Below are 14,227 nucleotides of genomic sequence, written 5' to 3' on the forward strand. Positions count from 1 at the left end.
ATTGTTCTCCATAGTGTCGTTGAAGATGTTGATGGAGATTGGCCTCCCAAAGATGGGAGAGTTGTTGGTGATGATGATGACGATGATTTCCCCCTCCGGGAGGGAAGTTCCCCCGGCGTTACCGCTCTGCCAGAGGGCTAAAGTGCTACTACCCAAGTTTCACCTCGAGACGGCGGCACTTCGTCCCGAAAGTCCTCTCCTTATTTTTTTTCTAGGTCAAAATGACTTATATACCAGAAGATGGGCATCAGAGGTGGGCCGAGGAGGGAACAACCCACTAGGGCGCGCTTGGGGGCCCTAGCACGCCCAGGTCGGCTGTGCCCACCTGGTGGGCCCCCTCTGGTAGTTATTTGCTCCAATAATTCTTATATATTCCATAAAAAATCTCCGTGAAGTTTCAGCTCATTTGGAGATGTGCAGAATAAGTAGCTCTGACGTAGCTTTTTCAGGTCTAGAATTCCAGCTACCAGCATTCTCCCTCTTTGTGTGAACCTTGCATATTATGAGAGAAAAGGCATTAGAATTACTCCATAAAGCATTATTATGCATATAAACACTATAAATAACAGTAGGAAAACATGATGCAAAATGGACGTATCATTGTCAATCCCCTCGGCAGTTATTTGCAAGGATCAAATCTCGTAGTGGTAGGTAAATAGATAAATTGCAAAACAAAATATAATAAATAAAAGTGCATCAATGTATTTTTGTGTTTTTATATATGATAAAAGTATACCCGGGGCCATAATTTTCACTAGAGCCTTCTCTCTTGAGTGCAAAACATACGGTGGGTGAACAAATTACTATGGGACAATTGATAGAAAATCACATAGTTATGACGATATTAAAGGCAATGATCATGTATATAGGCATCATGTCCGAGACAAGTAGACTAACTCTTGCCTGCATCTACTACTATTACTCCACCCATCGACTGCTATCCAGCATGCATCTAGGGTATTAAGTTAATGAAAATAGAGTAACGCCTTAAGCAAGATGACATGATGTAGACAAAGTAAACCCCAGCAATATGAATAAACCGCATCTTATGGTAACAATACAAATACGTGTCATGTCCCTTTCTCAGTGGGATTGAGCACCACAAGATTGAACCAATCACAAAGCACCTTTGCCATTGCAAGAAAAATCATTCTAGCTGACCAAACTAAACGGATAGATCGGAGAGAAATACAATGCTATAATAATCGTGCATAAAAGAATTCAGAAAAGACTCAGTTAACATTCATGAATGATGACCCACAAGTATGGGGGATCAATCATAGTCCTTTTGATAAGTAAGAGTGTCGAACCGAACGAGGAGCAGAAGGAAATGACAAGTAGTTTTCACCAAGGTAATTTCTGCAAGCACTGGAATTGTCGGTAACGGGTAGTTTGATAGCAAGGTAACTTGTAGCAAGTAACAGGTAACAATAGTAACAATAAGTGAAGCAAGGAAGCCGAATCCTTTTGATGGCAAAGGACAGGCCGGTACGGTCTTAGATAATAAGCAAAACGTTCTTGAGGGCATACCGGAATTTCATCTAGTCACTTTCATCATGTTGGTTTGATTCGCGTTCGCTACTTTGATAATTTGATATCTAGCTGGACCGGTGCTTGGGTGCTATTCTTACTTGAACAAGCCTCCCACTTATGATTAACCCCCTTGCAAGCATCCACAACTACGAAAGAAGTATTAAGATAAAATCTAACCATAGCATTAAACATATGGATCCAAATCAGCCCCTTACGGAATAGCGCATAAACTTGGGTTTAAGCTTCTGTCACTCTAGCAATCCATCATCTAATAACTACTCCACAATGCATTCCCTTAGGCCCAAAGATGGTGAAGTGTCATGTCGTCGACGTTCACATAACACCACTAAGGGAATCACAACATACATATCATCAAAATATCGAACGAATACCAAATTCACATGATTACTTGCAACATGACTTCTCCCGTGGCCTCAAGAACAAAGGAAACTACTCACAAATAATATTCATGCTCAAGATCAGAGGGATATTAAATAGCATAATGGATCTGAACATATAATTTTCCACCAAATAAACCATATAGCATCAACTACTAGATGTAATCAACACTACTAGTCACCCGCAGTTACCAATCTGAGGTTCCGGTACAAAGATTGAACACAAGAGATGAACTAGGGTTTGAGATGAGATGGTGATGTTGAAAATGTTGATGAAGATTGGCCTCCCAAAGATGAGAGGGTTGTTGGTGATGACGATGGCTTCGATTTCCCCCTCCGAGAGGGAAGTTCCCCCGGCGGAGGGCAAAAGTGCTCTTGCCCAAGTTCCGCCTCGAGACGGCGACGCTTTGTCCCGAAATTCCTCCCCTTATTTTTAGGTCAAAATACCTTACATACCAGAAGATGGGCACTAGAGGTGGGCCAGGGTGTCCACCACCCACCAGGGCGCGCCCTGGTGTCTTGCGGGCACCTGGCAGCCCCCCTTTGGTAGTTCTTTTCTCCAATATTTAGTATATATTCCAAAATAATTCTCCGTAAAATTTTAGCTCATTTGGAGATGTGCATAATAGGTATCTCTAACATAGCTTTTTCAGGTCCAGAATTCCAGCTGCCGATATTCTCCCTCTTTGTGTAAACCTTGCATATTATGAGAGAAAAGGAATTAGAATTACTCCATTAAGTGACATGAAGCATTAAAAACATTATAAATAACAGCAAAAAAATAATATGCAAAATGGACGTATCAACTCCCCCAAGCTTAGACCTCGCTTGCCCTCACGCGAAAGCCGATATCGGAAATCATGTCCACATGTTTAGAGACAGAGGTGTCAATAAAACATACGGACATAGTAGCATCATGCATATTATTATAACATCGAAAAGCTTTATCATATAACTTTATCATATAGCTTCTCATGAACAAGTAACAATTCATCACAACATCGAAGTAGAAAGCATAAACTTTATTGAAAACTAACAAACTATGTTCTCAGTCAACTTTGCAACTACAATTCATCATATTTTCAGGAAGGGTCTCGTATCGGAGCCTTCTGGCAAGTCCACATACTCAACCATCATTTAATCTTCTACGATTGCTAACACTCAGAACATTTATACAAGCAAAGAGTTTCAACAGGACACATAGAAATATAGGGGTTTATAGTTTCGCCTACCAACTTATTCACCTCAAGGGTGATGTCAACAACAATAACTCATGATCACTCATATTCAACTAGACATATGTGCCTAGATCTTTCCCCACCACATGATGCTTGCGAAAGAGAAAATAAAGAGGAATAGAGGAAAATACTTTGACTCTTGCATAAAAAGTAAATACATAAAAGTAAAAGATAGGCCCTTCTCACAGGGAAGTAGAGGTTTTCATGCGCTTTTGGTTTTGTATGCACAATCTCTTAATGCAAAAGAACGCCATGTTATATTCCCCTATGATAGCAACCTTTATTATGCAGTCCATCGCTTTTATTACTTTGCCATCACAAGTTTGTACAACGCTTAATATCTCTTACACTAAAGGATCAAACACATTTAGAAGCAATTTTTATTGCCTTTTTGCACCGATGACAACTTACTTGAAGGATCTTACTCAATCCATAGGTAGGTATGGTGGCCTCCCAAAACATGAGTTTGGGTTTAAGGTTTTTGGATGCACAAGTAGTATCTCTACTTAGTGCGGATTTTTGGCTAGCAAAGATATTGAGAAAGCACCACATGTTGAAGGATCTATGACAATATAACTTCTATGTGAATTAGAACAAACATAAATCATTACGTTGTCTTCCTTGTCCAACATCAACAATTTGGCATATGATATTTAGGGGGGGCTCACAATCATAAAAGATGTCCAAGATAGTGTATTTGCATCTGAATCTTCTCTTCCCTTATTAATTCTTTCATGAATTGCATCATTGACCAATGCTATGTTTGTAAACTTTCAACAAATTTTACCACTTATACTTTTCTTTATGTGATGTCATTTCTTACCATAAGATTAGCCTATGATCCTTTTCATTATTTTATTTTATTTTGATTGAAACAGAAAAGTAAAGAAGCAAAAACTCAAACTAAACTTTATTATATAACTCTCACTCGATTACATAGATAGATAGATCACGAAACTAGCACTCAAAAATAGATCATACTAAACTTTTATTCAACTAAATCATGAAATATCTAAGGATCGAACGAAGATAGGCAAAGGTAATAAAAGTAATGGTGATACGATACAGGGGCATCTTCCCCAAGCTTGGCACAAGCCAAGGGGAGTGCCCATACCAGTGTACTCAAGTCTCCTTGTTTGGTGATGGTGGTGGTGATGAGGTAGAGGCAAACTTGTCCTCCAGCTTCCATGGCTGCGGTTCACCATCATAAGAGGAAGCATGAGTCTCCCGAGTCCTGCAACTGGTAGCAAAACTCATACTTTTAAATCTTGCTTCATACTAAAAACTTGATTTTGAAGATAATAGATTTGACTTTGCAGGAAATTGATTTGCTCGTTGAAGGTGAAGACGATGACCTTCATAGACCGGCCATTCACCTTGTGATCATGGGTGAATTCCGTGATCATGAGGTGATTGGCACTGAGTCCACGCTCCACCATCCCTTGGCATTTGAAAATCTCCTGCTCCACCGCCTTGAGCCTGGCCTCCAAGGTTCCCATCTTCTTGGGCCCTTGAACATTCCAGATGTGGAGCACCCCCTCACGCATCTCAATGGCTTGAGGGTGCTTCATCACCTCCGACAAGTAGGGATTGATTACCCTCTCGAAGAACTTTTCCTTGGAGGAGCTTGGTGCGGCCATGACGATCTAGATCTGTCAGAAAAACAGCAGGAAACAAGAACACATGATTTCTCTGTGATACGGTGGTCAAATCATCCGGGGGTATATATAAAGAATTTTTATCTTGGGAAACAAGTATACGAAAGAAAAACGGAGTCGGGAAGGTGCCCGAGGGGCCAACCACCCACCAGGGCGCGCCAGGTGGGGAAGGCGCGCCCTGGTGGCTTGTGGGCACCTGTGTTGCCATCCCGGTTATTTCTTATTTTCCTTTTTTCTAATACTCCAAAACTGATAGTAAATACTTTTGCGGATTTTTTGGAGTCAGTTTACTTACCGTATCACGTACCTCTTCTTTTTCAGAGTTCCGGAGTGTTCTGGAAGATTTCTTTTATGTGTTCCTCCGGTGTCATGGTTTGGACAATGTTAGTTTCAACATTAATGGGCATACCTGAGATATAGTTTTTAATTATTTATCCATTGACCACCTTCGGGTTAGTACCTTCGGCATTATTAATCTTGATAGCTCCAGAGCGATAAACTTCTTCGATGATATATGGTCCTTCCCATTTGGAAAGAAGTTTTCCTGCAAATAATCTAAAATGAGAGTTGTACAATAGAACATGTTCACCAACTTTAAATTCCCGCTTTTGGATTCTTTTGTCATGGCATCTTTTATGTGTTCCTCCGGTGTCATGGTTTGGATAATGTTAGTTTCAACAATAATGGGCGTACCTGAGATATAGTGTTTAGTTCTTTGTCCATTGACCACCTTCGGGTTGGTATTAATCTTGATAGCTCCAGAGCAATAAACTTCTTCGATGATATATGGTCCTTCCCATTTGGAGAGAAGTTTTCCTGCAAAAAATCTAAAACGAGAGTTGTACAATAGAACATGTTCACCAACTTTAAATTCCCGCTTTTGGATTCTTTTGGCATTTTCATAAGCTTGGGTTCTCCATTCACCTAGTGAGCTAATATTCTTTAATTGCCCAATATGCTTTATGTTCTAACTCAAGAGGCAAATGACAAGCTTTCCCAAACCATTTTATATGGGGACATACCCATAGGGTTTTTATAATTTGTTCTATAGGCCCAAAGTGCATCATCAAGTTTCGTCTACCAATTCTTTCGGGGCCTATTGACAGTTTTTATAATATTAATTTTATTTCTCTATCGCTAAGTTCAACTTGACCACTAGATTGAGGATGATAGGGTGATGCAATTCTATGGTCAACATCATATTTAGCAAGCATTTTACGGAAAGCACCATGAATAAAGTGTGAACCACCATCAGTCATTAAATATCTAGGGATTCCAAACCTTGGGAAACTAACTTTTTAAGCATTTTAATGGAGGTGTTATGATCATCACTACTAGTTAGAATAACTTCTACCCACTTAGTGACATAATCAATAGTAACCAAAATATGTGTATAGCCATTAGAGGAAGGAAAAGGTCCCATATAATCAAAACCCCAAACATCAAATGGTTCAACAACAAGTGAATAATTCATAGGCATTTCCTGACGCTTACCAATATTACCTATTCTTTGACATTCATCACAAGATAAAACAAACTTACGGGCATCTTTGAAAAGAGTAGGCCAATAAAAACCAGATTGTAATACCTTATGCGCAGTTCTATCTCCTGCATGATGTCCTCCGTAGGCTTCGGAGTGACACTTCCATCGGATTTGTTCCTGTTCGTGCTCAGGTACACAATGTCTAATAATACCATCTACTCCTTCTTTATAAAGATGTGGGTCATCCCAAAAGTAATGTCTTAAGTCAGAGAAGAATTTTTTCTTTTGTTGGTATGTGAAACTAGGCGGTAAAAATTTAGCAATGATCTAATTAGCATAGTCAGCATACCAAGGAGTATTATGAGAAGCATTTGTTACAGCAAATAATTCATCAGGAAAGCTATCATCAATAGGTAGTGGATCATCAAGAATATTTTCTAACCTAGACAAGTTATCAGCTATGGGGTTCTCAGCTCCTTTCCTATCAGTAATATGTAAGTCAAATTCTTGAAGCAAGAGAATCAACCAAATGAGTCTAGGTTAGGCATATTTCTTTTCCATAAGATATTTAATAGCAGTATGATCGGTGTGAACAATTATTTTAGAATCAACAATGTAAGATCTGAATTTATCACAAGCAAACACAACTGCTAAAAAATTTCTTAGTAGTAGCATAATTTCTTTGGGCACTGTCTAGAGTTTTACTAGCATAATGGATAACATTTAATTTTTGATCAACTCTTTGTCCTAGAATAGCACCAATAGCATAATAACTAGCATCACACAAAATTTCAAAAGGCAAGTTCCAATCAGGTGGTTGAACTATAGGTGCAGAAGTTAAGGCTTTCTTAAGTGTTTCAAAGGCTTCTACACAATCATAATAAAAAACAGATGGAACATCCTTTCGTAAAAGATTAGTAAGAGGCCTAGAAATTTTAGAGAAGTCTTCAATAAACCTCCTATAGAAACCAGCATGACCGAGGAAACTACGAATACCTTTAATATCTTTAGGACATGCCATTTCCTCGATTGCATCAACTTTAGCTTTATCTGCCTCAATACCTCATTCAGAAATTTATACCCGAAGGCAATGCCTTCATTAACCATAAAGTGACACTTCTCCCAATTCAAGACAAGATTAGTTTGTTCACATCTCTGCAAAACTCGATTAAGGTTGCTTAAGCAATCATCAAAAGAAGTTCCATAAACGGAGAAATCATCCATGAAAACCTCCACAATCTTTTCACAAAAATCAGAGAATATAGCAGCCATGCATCTTTGAAAGGTAGCTCGTGCATTACATAAACCAAAGGGCATACGTCTATAAGCATAAGTTCCAAAAGGACAAGTGAATGTGGTTTTCTCTTGATCAGGTTGTGAAACAGGTATTTGAGAGAAACCAGAATATCCATCAAGAAAACAAAAGTGTGTGTGGTTAGATAGTCTTTCTAACATTTGATTAGTGAAAGGAAGAGGGTAATGATCTTTTCTAGTAGCTTTATTTAATTTTCTAAAGTCAATTACCATTCTATAGCCAGTCACTATTCTTTGTGGAATAAGTTCATTTTATCATTAGGAACAACAGTATACATCCTTTCTTAGGGACACAACGAACATGACTTACCCATCTACTATCAGCTATGGGATAGATTATACATGCTTCTAGAAGCTTTAATATTTCAGTTCTTACCACTTATTTCATCTTAGGATTCAATCGTCGTTGGTGATCAACAACGGGTTTAGCATCAGGTTCCATATTAATCTTGTGCTGACAGAGAGTGGGACTAATGCCCTTAAGATCATCAAGAGTATATCCAATAGCAGCATGGTGCTTCCTCGGAATTTTTAATGATCTCTCTTCTTCGTGTTATGAAAGGTTAGCACTGATAATAAAAGGATATATCTTTTTCTCATCATGATAAGCATATTTCAAAGTATCTGGAAATTGCTTTAATTCAAACACAGGATCACCTTTAGGTGGAGGAGGACCTCCTAGAGTTTCAATAGGCAAATTGTGTATAAGGAGAGGTTGTTGTTCGAAGAAAATTTTATCTATTTCATTTCTTTCATGCAAGTTCATATCATTTTCATGGTCTAGCAAATATTGTTCTAGTGGATCAGTAGGACGTACGGAAATAGAAGCAAGACCAATTATTTCATCCTTACTAGGAAACTCTTTATCATGAGGTTTTCTACGGAACTTAGAGAAATTAAACTCATGAGAAACGTCACGCAATTAACACGGACAGTTTCTTTATGGCAATCTATCTTAGCATTGACAGTGTTCAAGAATGGTCTACCAAAAATTATGGGAGAAAAGTCATCTTGTGGGGAACCAAGAACTAGAAAATCAGTAGGATATTTTATTTTCCCTCACAAGACTTCAACATCTCTAACTATGTCAAGTGGTGTGATGGTATCTCTATTACCAAGTTTAATAGTAACACATATGTCTTCTACTTCAATTGGGTGCTATATCGTTCATAACTTCTTGGTATAAAGTAAAAGGGATAGCATTCACACTAGAACCTAAGTCACATAAACCATGATAGCGATGATCTCCTATTTTAACTGAGACGAGAGGCATGCCAACAGCAGGCTTATTCTTATCTTTAGTATCAGGTTTGGCAATTCTAGCAGCTTCGTCACAGAAGTAAATAACATGCCCATCAATATTTTCAACCAACAGATCTTTAAACATAGCAATACTAGGTTCTACTTTAATTTGTTCAGAGGGTCTAGGTGCTTTAATATTACTTTTGTTAACCACTGTTGACACCTTAGCGTGTTCCTTTATCCTAACAGGGAAAGGTGGTTATTCAATATAAGTAGTAGGCACAACTCGATCGATATTATAAATGATAGTTCCATCTTTAGCTATAACCAGTTCTTTAATTTCTTCTTTAATAGGGGGTGATATTTAAATCACTTCTCCTTAGGGAAATCAACATGAGTAGCAAATGATTCACAAAAAGAGGCTACTATCTCAGAGTCAAGTCCATATTTAGTATCAAACTTGTGAAAAGCATCGGTATTCATAAAAGATTTAACCCAATCAAACTCAAGCTTAATACCTGACTTTTTACCTTCGTCGAGTTCCCAATCTTCAGAGTTGCGTTTAATTCTTTCTAAAAGATCCCACCTGAATTCAATAGTCTTCTTCATAAAAGAACCAGTACAAGAATTATCGACCATGGATTGATCATCACAAGAAAGCCGAGCATAAAAATTCTGAATTTCTCTCGAAAGCTCATGATTGGGGCATGAATATAACACTGACTAAAGCCTCCCCCAAGCTAGAGCGATACTTTCTCCTTCACGAGGCCAAAAATTATAGATGTAATTCCGATCACGATGAACTAGATGCATAGGATAAAACTTTTGGTGAAATTCCAATTTCAATCCATTCCAGTTCGACGATCCAATATCATCACATAGCTTATACCATGAAAATGCTTTTCCCTTCAAAGATAAAGGGAAAACCTTCTTCTTAACTTCATCTCCGGGTAAACTTGCAAGCTTAAATAATCCAAAAATTTCATCCAGATGTGTCAAATGCATATCAGGATGTTCCGTTCCGTCTCCTGCATACGGATTAGCTAGCAGTTGTCCTATCATACCCGAAGGAATTTCATAACTAATATTTTCAGTAGGTGCAGTAGGTTGAGGGGCAACTCTTTGTGTTTCCGGTTGAGGTGAAGATACCCCGAACAAACCCCTCAAAGGATTGTTTTCCATAGTAACAAGTGACAATAATTTTCAGCATGTAGTATTAGTTTTTCCTTAACGATTTCCACTTACCAAGAGCGCTTCACTCCCTGGCAACGGCGCCAGAAAAGAGTCTTGATGACCCACAAGTATAGAGGATCAATCGTCGTCCTTTCGATAAGTAAGAGTGTCAAACCCAACGAGGAGCAAAAGGAAATGACAAGTAGTTTTCAGCAAGGTAATTTCTGCAAGTACTGAAATTGTCGGTAACAGGTAGTTTGATAGCAAGATAATTTGTAGCAAGTAACAAGTAACAATAGTAAAAATAAGTGCAGCAAGGTAGCCCAATCCTTTTGATGGTAAAGGACAGGCCGGTATGGTCTCAGATAATAAGCAAAACGTTCTTGAGGGCACACGGGAATTTCATCTAGTCACTTTCATCATGTTGGTTTGATTCGCGTTCGCTACTTTGATAATTTGATATGTAGGTGGACCGGTGCTTGGGTTCTGTTCTTAATTGAACAAGCCTCCCACTTATGATTAACCCCCTCGCAAGCATCCGCAACTATGAAAGAAGTATTAAGATAAAATCTAACCATAGCATTAAACATATGGATCCAAATCAGCCCCTTACGGAATAGCGCATAAACTAGGGTTTAAGCTTCTGTCACTCTAGCAACTCATCATCTAATAACTACTCCACAATGCATTCCCTTAGGCCCAAATATGGTGAAGTGTCATGTATAGTCGACGTTCACATAACACCACTAAGGGAATTACAACATACATATCATCAAAATATCGAACTAATACCAAATTCACATGATTACTTGCAACATGACTTCTCTCGTGGCCTCAAGAACAAAGGCAACTACTCACAAATAATATTCATGCTCAAGATCAGAGGGATATTAAATAGCATAATGGATCTGAACATAGAATGTTCCACCAAATAAACCATATAGCATCAACTACTAGATATAATCAACACTACTAGTCACCCACATGTACCAATCCGAGGTACCGGTACAAAGATTGAACACAAGAGATGAAATAGGGTTTGAGATGAGATGGCGTTGTTGAAGATGTTGATGAAGATTGGCCTCCCAAAGATGAGAGGGTTGTTGGTGATGACAATGGCTTCGATTTCCCCCTCCGGGAGGGAAGTTCGCCCAGCGAAATCACTCCACCTGAGGGCAAGAGTGCTCGTGCCCAAGTTCCGCCTCGAGACGGCGGCGCTCCGTCCTGAAAGTCCTCCCCTTATTTTATTTTTCTAGGTCAAAAGACCTTATATACTAGAAGATGGGCACCGGAGGTGGGCCAGGGTGCCCACACCCACCAGGGCACGCCTGGGGGGCCTGGCGCGCCCTGGTGTCTTGTGGGCACCTGGCAGCCCCCTCTGATAGTTCTTTTCTCCAATATTTATTATATATTTCAAAGTAATTCTCCGTAAAATTTCAGCTCATTTGGAGATGTGCAGAATAGGTATCTCTGACATAGCTTTTTCGGGTCCAGAATTTCAGCTGCCGGTATTCTCCCTCTTTGTGTAAACCTTGCATATTATGAGACAAAAGGCATTAGAATTACTCCATAAAGTGTTATAAAGGATAAAAACATTATAAATAACATTATGAAAACATGATGCAAAATGGACGTATCAATGAACAATCTGATCATAAACACACAATTCATAGGATCCCAACAAGCACACCGCAAAAGAAAATTACATGGAATAGAACTCCAAGAATATCGAAGAGAACATTGTATTGAAGATGAAAGAGAGAGAAGAAGCCATCTAGCTACTAGCTATGGACCCGTAGGTCTGTGGTGAACTACTCACGCATCAATTGAAGGCAGCAAGGATGATGTAGAAGCCCTCCGTGATCGATTCCCCCTCCGACAGAGTACCGGAAAAGGCCTCCGGATGGGATCGTGGAAGAATAGAAACTTGCGGCAGCGAAAAAAGTGTTTGGGGTGGCTTCCTGTTGGTTTACCGATGTTAGAGAATTTATAGAGGTGGAATTAGGTCAGATGGACCCACGTGAGGCCCATAAGGTAATAGGGTGCGCCTACCCCCCTGGGCGCGCCCTGTTGCCTTGTCGTCTACTCGCTTCCCATCTGGTCTCCTCCCGAAGCTTCTAGGGTCTCTTTTGTCCAGAAAAAATCATCGAAAAGTTTCAGAGCATTTGGACTCCATTTGGTATTGATTTACTAGAAAAACAAAAACAAGCATAAAACAGCAAGTGGCACTTGGCACTGGGTTAATAGGTTAGTCCCAAAAAATGATATAAAACAGCACATAAAGTTATATAAAATATCCAAGATTGATACTATAATAGCATGGAAAAATAAAAAATTATAGATACATTGGAGAAATATCAGTGGGTCCTCTCTGGCCCATCTTCTGGCTCCTAGCTTCATATTTCCTGAAAATAATTCGGTATAATCCCCACAGCATTTGGAGGTCCGGAAATTGCTTTTTCTTCTGTTGTATTTTTTGTCCAGATTTCCAGCTGTCCAGCAATTTTCCTCACTGTGTTTACCTTGCATTTGAGAGAAAAGATATTATAATTTCACCATAATGTGAAATATATATCATTGAAATAGGATAAATTATAGTGGAAAATAGTGAGGCAAAATGGATGTATCATGGTCCTTTTAGAAAAAATTTGTTGATGTTTGCTAATTTCAAAGCTTAATCTGCCAGGCCGCATATCTCAAGACCCATGGTCGTGCACCAACGACCAGGATAACGGGGTTCGCATGCATATGTTGCAAAAATCCGAGTCCATCGGCCATGGCCATGGTCACCATCCTCCTCTGCCAAGTTGCATCCACTGCCAATGCTACCGTCCACCTCTGCCTCTTGCCTAGCACCCCTGCTCCTCGGTGCATCGATCCTCCTCCCTCTGACCGATCTGTCAACGATCACAGTCGGCTCTGTTGTCTAACTGGCGACTGTATTCAGTGCCCTCCCGCCGTTGGTAGCTCCCATATTACCACTGGCACCCCTGCCATGCACCACCACATCGATGAGTGAATCCTGACGTGTTGGGTTGTCAGAGACAACACCAATGGCCACGAGGCTAAGTTCCCTCCCGCCACCGGTCGCTAGAGCAGTGCTTCATCCCTTCTCGCGGCCGCCATGACGAGCAGCGGTTGCGACGGGTAGTCGGAGACTATGCCAACAAGCATGTGGTCGACATTCCTCCGGCCGCCGATCGATGTAGTACCTCGCCCCCTCCGACGCCTCCCATGGTGAGCAGCGACATGCGGCTTGCACACCCACAGAAGGATGCAGCATTCGTGCTGCCGCCTCGTTCAAATCACGCAGCCAGAAGCGCGCGCGCGCGAGAGAGAGAGAGAGAGAGAGAGAGAGAGAGATGGGAACGTGGCTAGGTTTTCACGTGGTGCTTACGTTTTTTTAGACAATATCGCGAAGCTTTTATTGATTCGTCACAATGTTTACAGGAACGGATGGTAAATTCCCGGGGTGTCCTAACCAAACATGGCGGCCACCGCCGAGAGATAAAGCATGCTTTGCTAAGTTGTGAGCTTCAAAATTTGAGCTCCTAAACTCATGACTAAAATTACAAAAATCAAAAGCTAAAGAATGTTCAACTATCTCATGAATAACTGCACCATAGCTCGCCAAATTCTCTTTGTTTAAATCCTGCACCACCGTTTTGCAATCCGATGCGACTTGTATGCGCCTCAAATAGAGATCATCCGCCAAAGCGAGCGCTTCTCTGATGGCGAGAGCTTCCAACGTCGGGGGATCCACAATGTATTTGAAGGAGAGAGTCGACGCTCCCATGAACATACCTCTGCATCTCTGCAAATGACCCCAACTGCTCCACCATACCTGGTCACTGCTGCGTCAACATTGAACTTGGCATCCCCTTTGGGCGGGGCTACCCATTGCCTCGGCCTGGCACTGGTTGGAGTGACCGTCGATGGAGACCTTGAATTAATCACTTGGACCTCACCTATATATTTAGATATGAAACTGTCAACAGAATAAGGTGGCTGAAATATATGCTCGTGAATTGCCTTCCTCCTGGCGGCCCAAATTGCCTAGAGTGTGACCACTAGTCGGACAAAGAGTTGTTTCGTCAATATTTCATGCATAGAAAACAGCCACTCCTTCGGGCATACTTCCGCACGGTCGACCATATGCTGCACCAACTCCTCCGGGGCCAATTCCCA

Source organism: Aegilops tauschii, chromosome 4 (assembly GCF_002575655.3).
Source record: "Aegilops tauschii subsp. strangulata cultivar AL8/78 chromosome 4, Aet v6.0, whole genome shotgun sequence".
NCBI lineage: Eukaryota > Viridiplantae > Streptophyta > Magnoliopsida > Poales > Poaceae > Aegilops > Aegilops tauschii.